General features: G+C 39.0%; 1 protein-coding gene across 16 annotated transcripts in view; it reads right to left on the bottom strand.

The window, feature by feature from the left end:
• The window catches only part of LOC145510158 (uncharacterized), a 735,177-nt gene that overhangs the window by 480,833 nt on the left and 240,067 nt on the right, over window positions 1-14,277 (bottom strand). For 8 of the 16 annotated variants that reach the window (XR_014056837.1, XR_014056825.1, XR_014056827.1 and 5 more), the window contains one exon: window positions 151-739. The exons of the other annotated variants lie outside the window; for them this stretch is intronic. The gene's annotated coding sequence lies outside the window, so the exon portion shown is untranslated. Of the gene's footprint in view, window positions 1-150; window positions 740-14,277 lie in introns of those variants that run through there. 16 annotated transcript variants of the gene reach the window in all.

Genomic DNA, 14,277 nt, shown 5'->3' with positions numbered 1-14,277 from the left:
GCACCCTGACACTGCCTTTTCTTACGCATTCTTCAAGTTAAATTCTTCCTTTTTCTCCATGATGAAATGAATAATTTCCATTCAAATATCAGGTTGACCAAAAGTTCCTTTGGCTTTAAAGAGACAATAAAATACATATTTTTCATCATCTTTCGTTTTCACCAGAACTTTATTGAACAAGGTATTCATTTTGTTCCACTACATTCTGTGATTTTTCAGGCAACTTCATAATTTTATCTTCCCAAAATTTATCTTTTTGAGCAAAGAACTGTTCTAGGTGTCTTTTACAGTCTTCCAGGGAATTGAAATTTTTTCCATTAAAAGAATTTTTAAAGACTGAAATGCATGGAAATCTGAAGATGCAATGTATGGTGAATATGGTGGATGAATCAGAACTTCCCAGTCAAGCTATAATAGTTTTTGCCTGATCATCAAAGAACATGCAGTCTTGCGTTATCCTCGTGGAAGATTATGTGTTTTCTGTTGACAAATTCTAGTTGTTTTTTGTCAAATGCTTTTAATTGATCTAACTGGAAGCAGTACTAGTTAGAATTGTTTGGTTTTCCAAAAGGAGCTCATAATAGAGGACTCCCTTCCAATCTCACCATATACACAAAATCAACTTCTTTGGATGAAGACTGGACTTTGCTGTGGTTGGTGGTAGTTCATTTTGCTTATTCCACGATCTCTTCCATTCCTCATTATTGTACAGTATTCACTTTTCATCGCCCAACACAATCTGTTTTAAAAGCAGAATGTTTTCATTACATTTCAGTAGAGAATCACATGCAGAAATACAGTCAAGAAGGGTTTTTTTCTAACTTCTGTGCAACCCAAACATCAAAGTGATTAACATAATCAAGCTGGTACAAATGATTTTCAGCACTTGATTTGGATATTTTGAGTATGTCGGCTATCTCCTGCATGGTTTAACATTGATTGTTCTCATTTAATGTCTCGATCTGACCATTATCAACTTTAACTGGTCTACTCGACCATTGAGCACTGTCCAGTTGGGAAATTTCTAGCACAGAACTTCTCAAATCACTTTCCACAGGTTTGAGCAGTCCCAGCACCATCTCCAAACACTGCACAATTCTTATTTTGTATTTCACTTGCATTTTTACCTTTCTTGAAATAATAAATGATAATATGCCAAAAATGTTGCTTTTTATCTTCCATCTTCAATATGAAAATGGCTACACAAAAATTCACCAATTTCGATAAGTTTTTTAAATGCACACTGATATAACACTTGTCACAATACAATCTAATAAAACTGTTTCAAATGAAGTTAAAGACAACTAAGTACTACTACACCTATCTTATGGAAAAAGCCAAACTAACTTTTTGGCCAATCCAACATGTGCCATTGAGGAGAAATAAAGAAAGACATGTCTTGCATAAAGGTTGACTTTAAGGTGCTGTTGATGAAGAATCTGCCTGCCAATGCAGGAGACACAAGAGATGTGAGTTCAATCCCTGGGTTAGAAGATTCTCTGCAGTACAAATGGTAAGCTACTCCAGTATTCTTGCCTGGAAAATTCCCTGGGCAGAGGAGCCTGGTGGGCTACAGTCCATGGGGTCACAAACAGTCAGACATGACTGAGCATGAAGCAAATGTCTTGCATGATATTGACTTCTAGCAGTCTTTAATAACTTATTTTATTGAGCTTGCTGATTTTGTTGATAGGAATGGAAGTGTCATTTCAGAATACATTCAGTACAGTTCAGTTCAGTTGCTCAGTCATGTCCAACTCTTTGCAACCCCATGAACCGCAGCACGCCAGGCCTCCTTGTCCATCACCAACTCCCAGAGTCCACCCAAACCCATGTCCATTGAATCAGTGATGCTATGTAATAATCTCATCTTCTGTTGTCCCCTTCTCCTCCTGCCCTCAATCTTTCCCAGCATCAGGGTCTTTTCCAATGAGTCAACTCTTCGCATGAGGTGGCCAAAGTGTTGGAGTTTCAGCTTCAACATCAGTCCTTCCAATGAACACCCAGGATTGATCTCCTTTAGGATGGACTGGTTGGATCTCCTTGCAGTCCAAGGGACTCTCAAGAGTCTTCTCCAACACCACAGTTCAAATGCATCAATTCTTCAGTGCTCAGCTTTCTTTATAGTCCAACTCTCACATCCATACATGACCACTGGAAAAACCATAGCCTTGACTAGACGGACCTTGGTTGACAAAGTAATTTCTCTGCTTTTTAATATGTTGTCTAGGTTGGTCATAACTTTCCTTCCAAGGAGTAAGCGTCTTTTAATTTCATGGCTGCAATCACCATCTGCAGTGATTTTGGAGCCCCAAAAAATAACATCTGACACTGTTTCCACTGTCTCCCCATCTATTTCCCACGAAGTGATGGGACCAGATACCATGATTCTAGTTTTCTGAATGTTGAGCTTTAAGCCAACTTTTTCACTCTCCTCTTTCACTTTCATCAAGAGGCTCTTTAGTTCTTTTTCACTTTCTGCCATAGGGGTGGTGTCATCTGCATATCTGAGGTTATTGATATTTCTCCTGGCAATCTTGATTCCAGCTTGTGTTTCTTCCAGTCCAGTGTTTCTCATGATGTACTCTGCATATAAGTTGAATAAGCAGGGTGACAATATACAGCCTTGACGTACTCCTTTTCCTGTTTGGAACCAGTCTGTTGTTCCATGTCCAGTTCTAACTGTTGCTTGCTGACCTGCATACAGGTTTCTCAAGAGGCAGGTTAGGTGGTCTGCTATTCCCATCTCTTTCAGAATTTTCCACAGTTTATTGTGATCCACACAGTCAAAGGCTTTGGCATAGTCAATAAAGCAGAAATAGATGTTTTTCTGGAACTCCCTTGCTTTTTCGATGATCCAGCGGATGTTGGCAATTGGATCTCTGGTTCCTCTGCCTTTTCTAAAACCAGTTTGAACATCTGGAAGTTCATGGTTCATGTACTGCTGAAGCCTGGCTTGGAGAATTTTGAGCATTACTTTACTAGCGTGTGAGATGAATGCAATTGTGCGGTAGTTTGAGCATTCTTTGGCATTACCTTTTTTGGGGATTGGAATGAAAACGGACCTTTTCCAGTCCTGTGGCCACTCCTGAGTTTTCCAAATTTGCTGGCATATTGAGTGCAGCACTTTCACAGCATCTTTCAGGATTTGAAATAGCTCAACTGGAATTCCATCACCTCCACTAGCTTTGTTTGTAGTGATGCTTTCCAAGGCCCACTTGACTTCACATTCCAGGATGTCTGGCTCTAGGTGAGTGATCACACCATCATGATTATCTGGGCCATGAAGATCGTTTTTGTATACTTCTTCTGTGTATTCTTGCCACTTCTTCTTAATATCTTCTGCTTCTGTTAGGTCCCTACCATGTCTGTCCCTTACTGAGCCCATCTTTGCATGAAATGTTCCCTTGGTATCTCTAATTTTCCTGAAGAGATCTCTAGTCTTTCCCATTCTGTTGTTTTTCTCTATTTCTTTACATTGGTTGCTTAGGAAGGCTTTCTTATCTATCCTTGCTATTCTTTGGAACTCTGCATTTAAATGGGTATATCTTTGCCTTTCTCCTTTGCTTTTTGCTTCTCTTCTTTTCACACTATTTGTAAGGCCTCCTCAGACAGCCATTTTGCTTTTTTGCATTTCTTTTTCTTGGGGATGGTCTTGATTCCTGTCTCCTGTAAAATATCACGAATGTCTGTCCATAGTTCATCAGGCACTCCATCTGTCAGATCTAGTCCCTTAAATCTATTTCTCACTTCCACTGTGAGTATATATAATAACTCAGAATATATTAGCAAACATTTTAATACAAGTCTCAGTCTATGAAGTCTTATAGGTGTTATAAAGGGTTAAAGACACATGTTTTCCTCAACGTCCAGCCTGCATTAGCTATCTCAACAAAGTCGCCATCCCTTACATGGCATTACAATAAATTAGAGGAAGTAGAGTGAGGCTGGAGGGCTGCTGAGGAAGAGATGTTCTTAATTTGGGAGAAAACAGAACACACTAAAGTACTGCCAAGAAGATCAAGATATATCACATTGATGATACAGGGAAGCACAGGAATAATTAACAGCATATGGTTCCTGAGAAGATGGAAGATAGAGAATGAAGAGTACAAGTAGAGTTGAGAGGAGGAAAGCAAAGAGGCTTGCAGATAAGGAGCCAGGACCTGCTCGACCACGCCTTATACTTTCTTTTTAAGATAATATCATCTGCTAAGAGTATGAAGGGCACGGAAGGAAATTTAGACATCTTCTGCAGATGCAAGAACTGGATGAGCCAAGACAAGTCCACATTAAAGGCCCAGTTGAAGCTGTAACCATGAATTTATAATGGAACCAAGTTGCCAGATGGTATGATTTCATGACTGTTCAGATACCAGTCTAGAGGAGACAAGTGGATAGGTTACTGATCTCCAGCAGTATTCAGGATCAGGAATGTTCAGAGGAGGAATGTCAACTTGTGGAAGTATGAGAATGAACCTAAGTGAAATGGAAAAGAGGGGAACAATCTCCTTTCTTGACCTTGAGAATCTGTCTCTGACTCCCCTCAGCAAGAGAGGTCTTGGTTCAGGAGTGCCAAAGCCAGAGTTCCACAGTGAAGAATACGAGATTCTACCTCCCTCTAAGTGTGGATACGAGGGGGAAAATGCCTATAGCTAAGCATGCAGTAGGAGCTCAAAAAACAGCAACTGAATGAGTAACAAGTCTGTGATATTCTTTTTGAAAAAAGCAACAGTAGACACTCAGAATTCTTTACATTATTTAGTGTGAGCAAGGGACTGTTTTTATTAGCAGCATTTTACCTTTGCTGTAATACTTCTCAAAGGAATCATGCTTTTCCCCCTTTGCTGGTAAAAAATAAAAGGAAGGAAGAATAAAAGAAAGAATGGAAGGAGGAAAGGATGGAAGAAAGAAAGGAAGGAAGGGTGGGACAGAGGGGTAGGTGAGAAGGAAAGAGGAAGGAAAAGTGAGAAGGGGAAGGGAAAAGGAGAGAAAAAGAAAAACAATTTCTGCATGTTTTGAAATATGTTTGAGAAAATGACTAATAAAATGGTTAAATGAATTCTTAAGTAATTCTAAGAACTCAAACTGTCACCAGTCATTATGAGTTTGGATTAATTTTAAAGTCCAGTAAAGCTCTTGCTTGGCCTCATTACTTTTCGTTATGTACTCTATTTCTTGACAATATAGCTTTTCCCACATGGTAGCCTGTATTGTGCACTAGCTTTATTTTATGTGAATTAAAAGATTTAGAGTCACAGGAGTTTGGTGGATAGAGAATGGTCCAAAAATGAAGGTGCATTAGATCATGTAAAGGAAATTCATATTTTATTAATTATGTTTTGATATATTAGCACATGATTTTTTTTTTTTTTTTTTTTTTACTGCCAGAGCAGTTCCTTTGCCCTGGCCCTGTATTAGGTATAGAATATAACAGATAACCAGACGTTTAAGTACTTAACTATAATTCGGAATGTTGCCATTTTAAAATACTAATGTGAGTATTTTTATTCTCCTGATTAAAAAGGCATTTTGTTTTCTTTGGCATGCCTTCCTTAGGAATTATTTTGAGTTATAGTGATGAGCAAATCAAGGAAAGCATTTTAAGAAGACACAGGATGCCCATTTTAAATGGGTTATAATTGCAGTAAAAAGACTTGGCTCCACTGGATGTGTTTTTCTTTTCCTTCATTATTAGGGCTTAGTCGAGATTCCGACAACATTAAAAAACCTTGAAGGATACATTGATTTTTATTTCTTCAACTCAAATCTAAAGGCAGTTACACAACAGCCATGCATTTCTGCACTTACTATTATATTTTATTGAACTACAGTTGATTAACAAAGTTGTGTTACTTTCAGGTATACTAACAGTGATTCAGTTTATATATATATATACACACACACACACACACAACTGTACATGTACAGTTGTATATATACACATACATATTCTTTTTCATTATAGGTTATTACAAGATATTAAATATAATTCCCTGTGTTACAAGTAGGTCTTTGTTTTCTACCTGTTTTATATATAGTAGTATGTATATGCTAATCCCAAACTCTGAATTTATCCTTCCTCACCCTTTTGCTTTTGGTAACCCTAAGTTTGTTTTCTATGTCTGCAAGTCTACTTCTATTTTGTAAATAAGTTCACTGGTATCACTTTTTCTAGATTCCAAACATAAGTGACATCATATGATACCTGTCTTTGTCTGACTTTACTTAATATGATAATTTCCAGGTCCGTCATGTTGCTACAAATGGCATTATTTCATTCTTTTTTACAGCTGAGTGAGAAAGCAAAGGAATTCCAGAAAAACATCTACTTCTGCTTCACTGACTATGCCAAAGCCTTTCACTGTGTGGATCACAATAAACGGTGGAAAATTCTTAAGGAGATGGGAATACCAGACCACCTGACCTGCCTCCTGAGAAATCTGTATGCAGGTCAAGAAGCAACAGTGAGAACCGGACATGGAACAACTGATTGGTTCAAAATTGAGAAAGGAGTATGACAAGCCTATATATTATCACCCCATTTATTTAACTGATGTACAGAGTACATCAAGTGAAATGCCAGACTGGATGAATCACAAGCTTGAATCAAGATTTCAGGGAGAAATATCAATGACTTTAGATACGCAATTGACACCACTCTAACAGGAGAAAGTGAAGAGGAACTAAAGAGCCTCTTGATGAAGGTGAAAAAGAAGAGTGAAAAAGTTAGCTTAAGAGTCAACATTCAAGAAACTAAGATCATGGCATCTAATCCCATCGCTTCATGGCAAACAGATGGAGCAACAGTAGAAACAGTGACAAGTTTTTTTTTCTTGGGCTCCAAAATCACTGCAGATGGTGACAGCAGCCATGAAATTAAAAGATACTTGCTCCTTGGCAGGAAAGCTACGACAACCCTAAAAAGTGAAAGTTGCTCAGTCGTGTCTGACTCTTTTGTGACCCCATGGACTATACAGTCCTGGAATTCTCCAGGCAAGAATACTGGAGTGGGTAGCCTTTCCCTTCTCCAGGGGTTGTGAAGATCGAACCCAGGTCTCCTGCACTGCAGGCAGATTCTTCACCAGCTGAGCTACAAGGGAAGTCCAAGCATACTGGAGTGGGTAGCCTATCCCTTCTCCAGCGGATCTTCCTGACCCAGGAATCGAACCAGAGTCTCCTGCATTGCAGGCAGATTCTTTACCAACTGAGCTATCAGGGAAGACCATCACAAAGCTTGACAGCATATTAAAAAGCAGAGATTTCACTTCACCAACAAAGGTCTGTTTGGTCAAAGCTATGGTTTTTCCAGTAGTCATGTACAGATGTGAGAGCTGGACCATAAAGAAGGTTGAATGCTAAAGAACTGATGTGCTAGAGTAGACTCTTTAGAATCCCTTAGATAGCATGGAGATCAAACCAGTCAATCCTAAAGGAAATCAACCCTGAATATTCATTGGAAGGACTGCTGCTGAAGCTCAAGCTCAAGCTTCAATACTTTGGCCACCTGATGCAAAGAGCCAACTCATTGGAAAAGATCCTGATGCTGGGAAAGACTGAAGGCAAAAGGAGAAGAGAGCGAAAGAGGATGAGATGGTTAGACAACATCACCGACTCATTGAATATGAATTTGAGCAAACTTCAGGAGAGAGTGAAGGACAGGGAAGCCTGGTGTGCTGCAATCCATGGTGGTCACAAAGAATTGGACACAACTTAGTGACTAAACAACAACAAATATTCATTATGGGGTTCCCAGATGGCTCAGTGGTAAAGGATCCGCCTGCCAATGCAGGAGACACAGGAGATGTGGGTTATATCTCTGTATCAGGAAGATCCCCTGGAGGAGAAAATGGCAAACTCAGTCCAGTATTCTTGCCTGGAGAATCCCATGAATAGAGCAGCCTGGTGGGCTGCAGTCCATGGAGTTACAAAGAGTTGGGCATAACTGAGCAGCTGAGCACAATGGCACAATATTCCATTACATATGTGTGTGTGTGTATATACATATATATGTATGTGTGTGCACATGTATATACATACACACACACACACATATAATATTTATGGCTGAATAATATTCCAGTAGGGCTTTCCCAGTGGCTCAGTGGTAAAGAATCTGCCTGCCAATGCAGCAGATGAGAATTTGATCCCCAGGTCAGGAAGATCCCCTGGAGAAGGAAATGGCAACTTACTCCAGTACTGTTGCCTGAGAAATCCCATGGACAGAGGAGCCTGGTGGGCTACAGTTCATCGGGTCATAAGAGTGGGACACAACTTAGCAACTAAACAACAACATTCCATTCCATACATGTATGTATATATATATATATATACATATATATATATATAGTCACATATTCTTTATTCATCTCTTGATGGACATTTAGGTTCCTTCTATGTCTTGGTTATTGTAAATAACTATTTCTTTGGAGAAATGTCTATTTAGCTTTTTTGCTCATTTTTAATTACATTGTTTTTTTATAGTAAGTTGTATGAGTTGTTCGTATATTTGGAAATTGAATACCTTGTTGGTCACATCATTTGTAAATATTTTCTCCCATTCTGTAGGGTGTCTTTTTGTTTTACACTTACGATAATATAAGGTAAGATGTTGGTTTTATGAGAGTTACTAGACTCTACAATTTATTGTACTATAGTTTTTGTTTATTCTAGCTAGGTAGAATGTCCTGGTATTTGAGCTTTGAGTTTCATTGGTCCCAAATGTCACTTTTATTTTTTTCTGATTATAAAAGCAATACATGCCTGTGCATTCATCTTTTCAACAACAATAACTGTATATGTTTCGTAGAGAGGAACTAACCGTAGTGATTGAGAGCAAAATTCAGGAGTCAGGCAAAAATGTGGTTACAATCATGCCCCTGTCATTTATTAGGGAAGTTACTTTAGACAAACAAGTAACTTTATCGTGCCAAGCTTCAGTTTCTTTACCTGTAAAAGTGGGCCAAAATACTTATCTCTCTGAACTATTGTGAAGCCTCAATTAAAGTGCTTAGCACATGCTGAGCACTGATGAGTACTCAGTAAATGCCCTATCTTAGCAGGGATGGGGAGGAGCTTAGAGGAGCTTTTACCTTTCCTTTACTAAGCTGTCTAAGAACAACTTGGCAGGTTCTCCCTCCTTGGCTTCTCCAAGTATCTGGGATTCTCAACTGAAATAGCCGAGATGCATCTGTCTTCTCAGTTCTGCAGCTTAAACCTGATGGACTCAAGACATTAAGCCACCTTTTAGACATGAATAATCCCTAATTCATTTTCCTACTTGTTACTAAAAGAGCAAAATAAAATTAGCATTGACTAGGCTGTGCCTGCTTTCCAATGCTATGCTGCTGATTTCAATCTTGATTCAGTATATGGTCTCAGAAGTTCCCAATGTCACTAGAGCAAAGCTACCCCTTCCCCCATGCAAATAATATCTTGACAAGAACACAGTATCTTGATATGCAAAGTGTTTTTCAGTTTACAAAGCATTTTCATACTGTGGTATCACAGCACCATGGAAAGCCATGTGAAACCCAAGTACTGGAACTTAACTGACTAGCTCAGGATCCCAAAGCTAATGAGCGGCAAAACCAGGCCCAATCTCAAGACTTCTGAAGATAAGTTTTCTAATTTCTTATTCACTACCTCTCTCCTCTAGCCGTTCAGACTCAGGTCAACATCTTGGCCAGCAGTTCTCTGACTGGGGTTTATTCAGGGATCATCTAAGTAGTCTGGGAAAATGCAGTCACACAGGTCCAAGCTTCAGAGATTCAGATTTACTAATTCTGGCATGAGGTCTGGGAATTTGCAGGTTTCATCAGCTCCCAGTTAATTCTGAGATGGTGGCACACCAGGAAAAACCTTGAATCCTTAGAACTCTGTTCTCTGTCTAAGCCGTGACACCACTCCTCTGAGAATGTTCTCAGAGAAAACCAGACTATTTTTCAATGCCCTTCACAGATATGGAGACAATGTTAGTCAGCTTAGGCTAAGTTGTGCAACAATAACAAGACTCCCAGCATCACTGGCTTACAAAGCAAAGACTGATTCTCTGGCTCACAATTATATCTCTATGAACTGGCTATGAATATACTACATTCCCCTTTCATTTGGGGACTAAGACTGAAGAACAGTCCCTATGTGGGATAACATGATGTCACAGTAGAGGGGAAAGAAAGAGGTAGAATCTCAGGATGGCTCTTTAAGCTTTTGCTAGGGAAGAATGTCGTATGTCATTCCCGCTTACATTTCACTGACCAAAGAAAATCAAATTCCCAAGCTTGCTCACAAGGAGTCAGGAAGTAAACGCCTCCCTTAGAAACAGGCTGGGAGCTAGCAGCTCTCAGGCTTATTTTCACAATAATATAATGAATGGATCACAGGGACCTCATCTGAAGTGTTGGTCTAACTGCCCATTTTTCCTGGGCTAACTAAGATTCCTTCTTCAAACTAATTATCTGCTGACTAATCTTAATATTTCACCACCCATAATGCCCTCCTACTTTTAACTTAACTATCCTCTTCAGGTATTATGTTCTACCTTGTACTGTCTTATGGCTGAATACTTTTGATTATTTAAACATCTAAGGGTCTAAATTTCAAATTCTAAAGAAATTCATAGCATTGTTAATATTTCCCCATGTTAAGAAATGTGCCTTAATATATTTAAAGATAACTCTGGGTCAGACAGTGATCCTCTGTATCTCACAATGTCTATTTCTGCTTTTACAGCATACCAGTGGCTGCTGGCCACATGCTTCCATCAAAGGCAATTTTCCTCTCTCTGTTTAGCTCTGGTTCCCAGCCAGCAGAAAGAATAACTTTGAAGCTTTCCCATTTTTGTAATAAACAGGCACTTCAAATGCTAGTGTCCTGTTCACCATTATAATTCATCTTACATTTTTCCCTTTCTCTGCACCCTCCCAGGCAGATGATGGTTGGTTCACGATAAAGTTGAAGTGTCCGTTTTGTCTCTGGGTCTACAAAGAATGACCTTTGCCAGAGTAATCTTTCTTATTTTCTCTGCTGATTAAATAGGTGTTGGATTATATATGACTATAATACATCTATAGAGAATATGCTCAGTTAAGCTAAGACTTAGAAGGCATACCATTAAATGCACCTCACTTTAAACCAACTGACACATTTTTTAAAAAGGCAGCTGACAAGGACTGTGTATGAGTTTTCATAATAAGCTATATTTACTCACAATGTGATTTTCTGTCATGGGGGAATTGCAAATTTTATTTGAAATTGTGGCTTTAACCTTAATAAGATACATATAATATTTGTAAAAACCACTGTAAAATGAAAGTGAGCTCTGAAGTACAAATACATATTCATTCTATCTCTTGTTTTTTCTTCTTTTCATCTCTCCTTTAAAAACTTAATAATATTTCCAATCATTTTATTAATGAGCTCTGATCCACCCAATCCATAAAGGTATACTGAATGTCTATCCACCCTCATGGAAATTGCATTCTAATGAGTACACACATCATCTTTCATCTTGGTTTTTCTACCCATAACACACATTTATTTATAATATATTAAACAAACCTTTACTGAACACTTACTATGTGCCAGGCTTACTAGTTTGAAATGCTGGAGATAGAGCAGTGAATAAAACCAACAAAAATCTCTACATTCTTGGAGCCTGCATTTAGTGAGAGGAAATTGATAATGAAAATATGTCAGAGGTATGTAAGCATTATGGAGAAAAGTAAGAAAGGAGAGGAGAAATAAGGATTGCTAGGTGGCGCAATTTAAACAGCATGCCTGAAGTTGATGAGGAAGAGAATGATGCAAGTATCTTAGCTAAGAACAGTCCAGGGAAACATAACAGCAGGTGCAAGAGCCCTGAGGCAGGAGAAGAGCATTTTCAAAGGGCAGCAAGAAAGTTCTAATAAAGGTGAGAATATACATACAGATAGCACGAACACTTCTAAGCTGGCTTCTATCTGTGGAACAATAAACACTGAATAATAAATAATAAAAACTGGAATAATGCAGAAGTGGGCAGACAGCACAGGATTGAAGCTGAAAGGATCTTGCAATTATTCTTATCACCTAAAATAGTTACATGATGATGAGAAGAAGGTTAATAGAAATGATTGTGTGAAAGGTCTTCATAACCTATCTCTGCATGAATAGCACCCTTCTAAAAAAACATATTGTATCCATATGTTGACTACAAGATGAGTAAAAACCTTTATCCATTTTAATCCACATGTTTAAAGTATTTAGATAAAGAAAAACAACCATTCTCTGGAGCCAATCTTATGTAGTCAGTATTGAATATAGTACAACGACTCCTCTCCCTTTTTTATTTCCTTTTTACAAAGGCTATAATTCTCAGGGAGCTCTATAATTTCCAAGGTGTCTTATCCTCAGTTTATTACTGTTTTTCTACATTTTTTGTAAAATAAAATAAACAGTTCTCTGGACCAACATCCTGAAAGAGAGTTGGTGGTATAGCAAATGTCAAAAAAAAAAAAAAAACCCTAAATTTATATATTATAAAATCATAAGTAAAATTTCTGACCATAATAATTACTATGCATGATTATTTCAGTGCTGCGATTCTACATCAGTATTTTGTGTTGGTTTATGATAAACAAAACTGTTTTTGTGGTGCTGTCATTATTGTTGGTGGAGAAGGCAATGGCACCCCACTCCAGTACTCTTGCCTGGAAAATCCCATGGACGGAGGAGCCTGGTAGGCTATAGTCCATGGGGTCGCTAAGAGTCGGACACGACTGAGCGACTTCACTTTAACTTTTCCCTTTCATGCACTGGAGAAGGAAATGGCAACCCACTCCAGTATTCTTGCCTGGAGAATCCTAGGGACGGCAGAGCTTGGTGGGCTGCCGTCTATAGCGTCACACAGAGTCGGACACGACTGAAGCGACTTAGCAGCAGCATTATTGTTGGTAGATGTGGTGGTAGGAACTCAAACTTTTTATTAAATAAACTCCTTCATACTTTCCTTTTAAAAAGCTCACCACTGGAAGGATGAGGGGAAGGCACAGATGGGGAGTTTGGGATGGACAGACACACACTACTATATTTAAAATGGAAAACCAACAAGGACCTACCCTATAGCACAGGAACTGTGCTAAATGTTATGTGGCAGCCTGGATGGCACAGGAGTTTGGGGGAGAATGGATACATGTATAGGTATGGCTGAGTGCCCCTGCTGTTCACCTGAAACTATCACAATATTGTTAATTGGCTATGAAAAGCACAAGTGTCAGTCGTGTCTGAATCTTTGTGACTCCATAGGCTGTAGCCCACCAGGTTCTTCTGGTCATGGAATTCTCCAGATACGAATACTGGAGTGAGTAGCCATTTCCTTCACTAGGGGATCTTCCTGACCCAGGGATCAAACCCAGGTATCCAGCATTGTAGGCAGATTCTTCACCATTTGAGCCACCAAGGAAGCCCCTCCCCAATTCCAAATAAAAAGTTTAAAAAAATAAAAAGCCCACAACTATTAAGCATTTTAGGACTGATGATTAGAGGTATGTTGATAGTTCCTACAGTTTTATCAAAGTAACTAATAAAAATAAAAATATTAGGAGACCACAAAGCATTGCTTGGAAAAAAAAAACAAAACTTGTGCCTTGAAAATGGATCAGAATTTGGATGCCAACACTGATACTTAGAAGCTGTTTAATGTTGGCAGTTACTCAACTCCTCTGACCCTCTGTTCAGTTCAGTTCAGTCGCTCAGTCATGTCCAACTCTTTGTGACCCCATGAACCGCAGCACACCAGGCCTCCCTGTCCATCACCAACTCCCAGAGTTTACCCAAACTCATGTCCATTTAATCGGTGATGCCATCCAACCGTCTCATCCTCTGTCGTCCCCTTCTCCTCCTGCCCTCAATATTTCCCAGCATCAGGGTCTTTTCAAATGAGTCAGCTCTTTGCATCAGGTGGCCAAAGTATTGGAGTTTCAGCTTCAACATCAGTCCTTCCAATGAAAACCCAGGACTGATGATCTTGCAGCCCAAGGGACTCTCAAGAAAAAATGAGGAAAAACATTATACATGTCCCACAGAGCTCTACAGAGGAAAAGGGAGTCTCACCTGTAAGATGCCCTACACAGTCCCTGTGCTCAATGGATGTGAGCTAATATTGTGAATAAATAACTTGGAGATATTTGCTCATCTACACAAGGGTCTGGTCAAAAGTCATATATGAGGGATATTACTTTTACATATATCTTTTTCTGAGTCATCTTGGGTTTTTTTCTTTCGGGGGAGGAAAGGGGT

Source organism: Giraffa tippelskirchi, chromosome 6 (assembly GCF_054371585.1).
Source record: "Giraffa tippelskirchi isolate mGirTip1 chromosome 6, T2T-mGirTip1v1.2.pri, whole genome shotgun sequence".
Taxonomy (NCBI): domain Eukaryota; kingdom Metazoa; phylum Chordata; class Mammalia; order Artiodactyla; family Giraffidae; genus Giraffa; species Giraffa tippelskirchi.
This window is presented reverse-complemented; position numbering and strand designations above follow the sequence as displayed.